This window comes from Lutra lutra, chromosome 5 (genome assembly GCF_902655055.1).
Source record: "Lutra lutra chromosome 5, mLutLut1.2, whole genome shotgun sequence".
Classification (NCBI taxonomy): domain Eukaryota; kingdom Metazoa; phylum Chordata; class Mammalia; order Carnivora; family Mustelidae; genus Lutra; species Lutra lutra.
In genome coordinates, this window is record NC_062282.1 from 59,824,857 (window position 1) to 59,831,769 (window position 6,913).

Here is a 6,913-nt window from a genome sequence, read left to right on the forward strand (position 1 = left end):
TTTTTGTTCTTCAAAATATAGTTAAAACAATTAAAAGACAAAACCAACAACTGAACTAAAATGGGCAAGGATTTGAATACTTAACCCATGAAGTATACCAGTGATAAATGAGTACATGCAAGGATACAAATTAAAATGGCAATGAAATATCACCACACACATTTTTAGAAGAAAAAAATGGGTACTACAAAGTGCTGGTGAGGATATAGAGAAAACAAAATTCTCATATGTTGCTGGTAGGAATGCAAAATGGTACAGATACTCACAGAATGGTACAGAAAATCATTAGTTTCCTCACATAGTTGAATATACACTTGTCATATATGACCCAGCAATCCCATCCCAAAAGAATGGAAACATGTTTACACAGAAATTTGTATGCATATATTTATAGTATTTTTTTTCCATAAATTTTATTGTCTGGAAACAACCCAAATGCCTTTCTACTTAGTGAATAGATAAATAAACTGAATTACATATATTCAATGGAATACTTCTCAGCAATTAAAAAAAAATGACTCTAGATACACACAACTTAGATAAATTGCAAATGCATTATATTGAGTGAAATTAGTTTTTCTGAAAAGCCTACATTCTGTATGATTCCATTTATATGATGTTCTGGAAAATGAAAATTACAGAGACAGAAAATAGATCAGTGGTTGCCATGGACTGGGTGGGAGGAGGGGTTGATCACAATGAGGCATGAGGGAATTTGTGTGTGTGTGACGGAAACATTCTGTATCTTGACTATAGTAGAGTTTGCATGACTGTATGCATTTCTCAAATCTTACACAACCATACACTAAAAAGGGAGAATTTTACCTTATGGAAACTATATTTAATACACCTGAGTTAAAAAAAAAATACATAGGCTGACTGCTCTGCTTCTGCCTCAGAACTTTGAACTTATTATTCCACTGCTCTCAATCCTCTGTTGTTGATAATGGTATTTCTAAGCTTAACTACAATATATAAAGGGATGCATTTATTTTCATCTTTTTAAACCCTGCTTTCTAAATCTGAAGTCTCCTATCTTCTATTAGGCCTGGACAATTTTCAGCATTATCTCTTTGAATATTTCCTCTTCTATTTTCTCTACTCTCTCTTTATGTAGCATCTATTATAGATAAATTTGATCTCTCTCATTCTTACACTCCTTTCTATATTTTCCATCTTTTTATCCTCTAGTTGCATTCTGGAGAATTTCTTCAGATTTACCTCTCAATTTTCAATTTTCACCCTTATTGTGCCAATCTGCTTTTTAAACAATCTACTGCCTTTTTAAAGTTAAACTAGTTATTGGAATAAAAAATACATACACAACTATACATAAATCACAGATTTCAACTCATTTTCCACAAAACAAACACTGAGACCACCACCCAGATCAAGAAATTGAGTGTTGCTAGCACCAGTAGACCCGTTTCGCACCCTTTTTCAGTTACCCAGACACCTGCCAAGGCAACCACAATTCTGATTCTAACACCATAGGTTAGTTATACTAATCTTAAGCTTAATAGAAATGGAATTTTCTACTTGAGCTCTGTTGGCTTCTTTTATTCAACATTATGTTTGCGAGAGCCATCTCACCATTGTGTGTAGCATTCATTTTTCACTGTGGTTTAGTATTCCATTGTATTAAGACGTTACACATGATCCATTTGACATTTATGTAAATGTGGGTAGTTTCTTTTTTTTTTTTTTTTAAAGATTTTATTTATTTGACAGAGAGAAATCACAAGTAGGCACAGAAGCAGGCAGAGAGGAGGAAGCAGGCTCCCCGCTGAGCAGAGAGCCCGATGCGGGGCTCGATCCCAGGACCCTGAGATCATGACCTGAGCTGAAGGCAGAGGCTTTAACCCACTGAGCCACCCAGGCACCCCCTGTGGGTAGTTTCTAATTTTAGGTAATTATGAATAAAGCCATGTGAACCTTCTTGTACATGTCTTTTTTGTGTATGCATCTCTGCATTCCTGTGAGTACCTATCTGGGAGTAGGATTATTGGGTCACAGGATAGATTCATTTTGATGTTGTGACAAACTGCCACAGACAAAGTAGCCTAAGACAACAAAAATTTAATAACGTACAGTCTGTAGGTCAGAAGTCCCACATGAATCTCACTGGGCTAAGAGCAAGATATTTGAGGGCCTGCCTTTCTTTCTGGAGATAATAGGAGATAATCCATTTCCTTGTCTTTTCCAACTTCTAGAACCCACCAGCTTTCCTTGGCTTGCACCTGACTTCCTCTAGTAACTTCAATACGGATCCTTCTTGTTTCATCCATTCTCTCTTCCGACTCCTTCTTCCACTTTTAAGGACTCATATGATTACAATGGACACATTCCAGTAATCTCCCTCTTTTAAGGTCAGGTGATTTGTGAACTTAATTCCTCTTTGCCATGTAACCTAACACAGGTTCTGGAGATTAGGACACCAATATCTTTGGGGATCCATTATTCTACCACATAGAATATGTGTATGTATATATGTATATTACTCTGTAATAGTTCTCTAAATTGTCTCTACCAATTTACACTCCTATAGCAGTAGAGGGGAGTTCCATTGCTTGATATCTTTGCCAACACTTATTTTATTTTTTCATTTTACTCGTTTTGGTGGATTGTTATCTTACTGATGTTTTAATTTGTCTCTTTTAAAGATGGGTTTATTTATTTATAGTTGGGGGAGAGGCAGGAGAGGGAGAGAGAAAATCCTCAAGCAAACTCCCCACTGAGCTTGAAGCCCAATGTGGGGCTTGATCCAGGACCCTGAGATGATGACCTGAGCCAAAATTAAGAGTCGGCTGTTCAGCCAACTAAGCCACCCAGGCACTCCACTGATGTTTTAATTTGTATTCCTCTGATTACTAATAATATTGAATATCTTTTTCAGTGCTAAGTGGCTTCTGGAAAGCTTTCTTTCTGAAATACTTATTTTAAGTCTTTTGCCCATTTCTCTATTGAGTTTATGTCTTTATCATTATTCTGTGGTAGTTCCTTTGATATATTGTCAGATATACATACTGTAAATATCTTATCCCATTCTATGGTTTGCCTTTTCACTTTCATAGTGGCATTTTTAGGCAAGCAGGAATTTTTATTTCTAACACAGTCCAAAATGTCTTTAATTAATATTTTATAGTTATTCTACTTAGGAAATCTTTGCCATGAAATATTTTCCATGTTTTCATGTAGAAACTTTATTGTTATATTTAGATCTGCAATATACCTGGAATTTTTTATAATGTGAGATATAAATCAAAATTCATTTTTCTCATATGGGTATCTGATTGATGAAAAATTAAATTATTGAAAAGAGACCCCACTTCCTACTACATTTCAGTTTCACTTCTGTCATAAAATGAGTAAACATATGTTTGTGTGTGTGTGTGTGTCTTCTTTTCTTTTCAATTTGAAATGCAATGCTTTTCCTTTTTAACAGGTCGGTTAATTTTGTTTTCAAATAAATTTTTAAAAAATTTCCCAATACTACCCTGTATCTCTGTAAATGGCACTTCAAGTATCTAAAATGTACTTTTTAATATATTCTCTATCAGATGGTTCCATTATTTCAGACTTCTGGGGCATTATTCCCATTTTGCTATATCTGCTGTTCTCCTTATAGTGGATGGCCTTCCATGGTAATTTTAATTTTTGTATGAAATCTTCTTTTCTTTCTTTCTTTTTTTATTTTTTTAAAGATTTTATTTATTCATTTGACAGAGAGCACAAGTAGGCAGAGAGGCAGGCAGAGAGAGAGAAAGGGAAGCAGCCTCCCTGCTGAGCAGAGAGCCCGATGTGGGGCTCGATCCCAGGACCCTGAGATCATGACCTGAGCCGAAGGCAGAGGCTTTAACCCACTGAGCCACCCAGGCGCCCCAGTATGAGATCTTCTTTTCAATGAGCATTGGTTGTGTGTGCATTTGTGCATAAGAGTCACACGCAATACAAGTTTGGGCTTAACACATGAAAGTTTATTTTTCTCTCACAGAAAGTCAGCAGCTCCTTCCAAGCCGTGATCTGGCAATCCAGTTGTTTCCATCTAGGGGCTAAAATATCTCAAGATGGAGCTGCCACTGTCACTGAGGAATTTTTCATGAAGGCCAGGAGATCTCATGCCTTCTCTTCTATGCTTTGGTCCAAAAGTAACCCATGTTACTTCCACTTCAATCCACAGCTTAGAAATAGTCACATGGTGGGATGCCTGGGTGGCTCAGTCAGGTAAGGATCTGCCTTCAGCTCAGGTCATGATCCCAGGGTTCTGGGATCAAGTCCCACATCAGGCCCTTGCTCAGTGGGGAGCCTGCTTCTCCCTCTCCCTCTGTTTGCTGCTCCCCCTGCTTGTGCTTTCTCTGACAAATAAATAAATAAAATCTTTTTTTTAAAGAAAAAAAAAAAGAAATAGTCACATGCTCCTAACTAACTGTAAGTGTCCTGAAAATTGTGAGGAACATATGAATATTTGGTGAACAGTACATGTTTCTGCTTTTTAATCACTGAATACTCTTTTGCCCCCTTCTTTCCAGTTGTAGAACACATTCAAGCCATCCCCTCCCCCAAGGGAAGCTACCCAAAGGTCCATCCAGTCATTTCATTCAGTTTAAATTCTATCAGATTCGGACATGGTTCCTCTTTGCCTTGAGGTCTATGAACCAAAAAGTAAATATTTGCCCCTCTCCCCAACACAGCAATAGAACACCAGCAGGATAATTTCAGGGAAAACATCTATTCGGAAAGGGGGAAAAGGAAGATGCATATTGTGATGGCCTACTTCAATAGGGATAGGAACTTCTTGATTGTTACTTAGTTTCTTTAGGAATGTTCTATAATACCCACTTCTTGGAAGGCACATTCTTCATTTAGTGGTGTCCACTGACTCTTCTTCATGATGTACTACTTTCTACTCTTTGTTTGTTTGTGGGCTGATTATCAGTAGGGATTTATGCGTGCACGAGTGTGGTAGTCAGTCATGTGTACCCGAAGTGGTGAAAGTATTTCCAACGTATGTTTTAGGCATTTATCAGTACAGGACTGCTTTTATTAAACACCAGTTTCTCAGCTGGAGATTTTTATGTCATTCAGGTACTGTAAATTTAGACTCCTATTCAAGGGGAAGGAGGGAAAACTGAATGGGAAGAAATCAGAGAGGGAACCAAACCCTAACAGACTCTGGATACCAGGAAACAAACTGAGGGTTATAGGAGGGAGGAGGGTGGGGGATGGAGTAACAGGGTATTGGGTACTAAGGAAGGCATGTGTTGTTATCAGCTCTGGGTGTTATACACAACTGATGAATTGTTGAACACTACATCAAAAACTAATAATGTACTCTACGTTGGCTAATTGAAAATAAAAAAAATATGGACTCATATTCATCTAAGCAACAAGCTTGGGGATATGATTTCTCAGCCGCAGAGCATTCAGTTAAAGCTTTTCTTATCCCCTTTCCAACTCTGTTCCCCAGAGGTGATTCATATTCTGAAGATGGCTTGTGTCTTTCCTATTCATGTATTTATACTTTGACTAAGTGTCTAAAACTAGTATATAGTGTCGATCTGTGGTTTAAAATTTATACCAATTCACATTATATTGCGGTTATTTACTGCAGCCTATTTTCTTCACGGTAAACATATTTTCAAGATTTAAATATGCTGACAGATACAGATCAAGCTCATTCACTTTAATTGCTGTATAGTAATCCACTATAACATTTTTTCCCTTTTTCAAAACTCAAAAACAACATTTTTTCCATTTTTCCATTTCCATTCAGGGAAATTTAGGTTGTTTCCAATTCTTCACTATTATAAATTATTGTTGCATGAATATTCCTTGTACACATTTGTGGAAGTGTCTTTGGGCTATATACACTTATGGGGTCATAGGATTTGGACATCTTTAACTTTATTAAGTGTTGCTAAATTACTATCCTAAGTGGTTGTGCTAATTTATAGCCATAAGTATTTTGATAGAGAATATGATCTTGACTTTTCAATATCCAACTTAAAACGTGGTTTTGTTAGATCTTTTACCTTTTTTCCATCTGATACAGAAAGTTCTCTCATTGTGGTTTTAATTTGCAATTACAAGATTACGATGAGTTTGAACTTTTTTTCCATGATTATGGTTTTTCAGGTTTCTTCTGTGAATTATCCATTTTTCTATCGCAATTCAGTCTTCCTTTTATTTGATTTATGAGGAAGTTTTATAATTTCTGGGTGTAATTGTCAGCTGTGAATTTTAAGTATTTTTTTTCCAGTTTGTTGTTTGGAGACTTTCCTTAGGGTCTGAAGAAAACCTTACTTGATTAAGATTTCTGTAGTCTGTCTGCTAAAATGTATTGCTTATCCTTTTCCACCTTGTTATAGTGTGGTGTGGACACCATAGGAGTAGGTGAATTTTCCATGTTCTTCTGGGACCCATGTAGACACTGCTCTTGAAGCTAGACTGATCTTCCTAACTGATTTGTGTCTTTCGGGCTCTTGACTACCAGTAGAATCTAGGGTGCACTGATCACCCAGACCTCCTGAACCATTTCACCTGACACCATCAGAATGAGAGCTAAAAAGACTGGAAACCTAAAATGTCGCCACTTGAGCAACAACTGACAAGTAGCCAGGAAAATATTTCCTACATGTTTTTCACAGACTGAAAATTGTGCCTAGATTCAGAATCCCTGAATGAGAAGCTTTATATTTCACATAGAAAAGTTACAAGCTATTCAAAAGATTACACAAGGTTTCTACCACAACTTGTAAGGTTTAATCTTTGAGAGAGCATCTCAGAAGCAGGGAAACAGATTATGTTACAGCCACCCCACATATGATCTCTTGGTTGTTATTTAAAAAGCATTGGCGAGACTTAGCTGTGTACCCCCAGGCAATAACTGCTTTCTTTTGAAACCTTGTTCTCT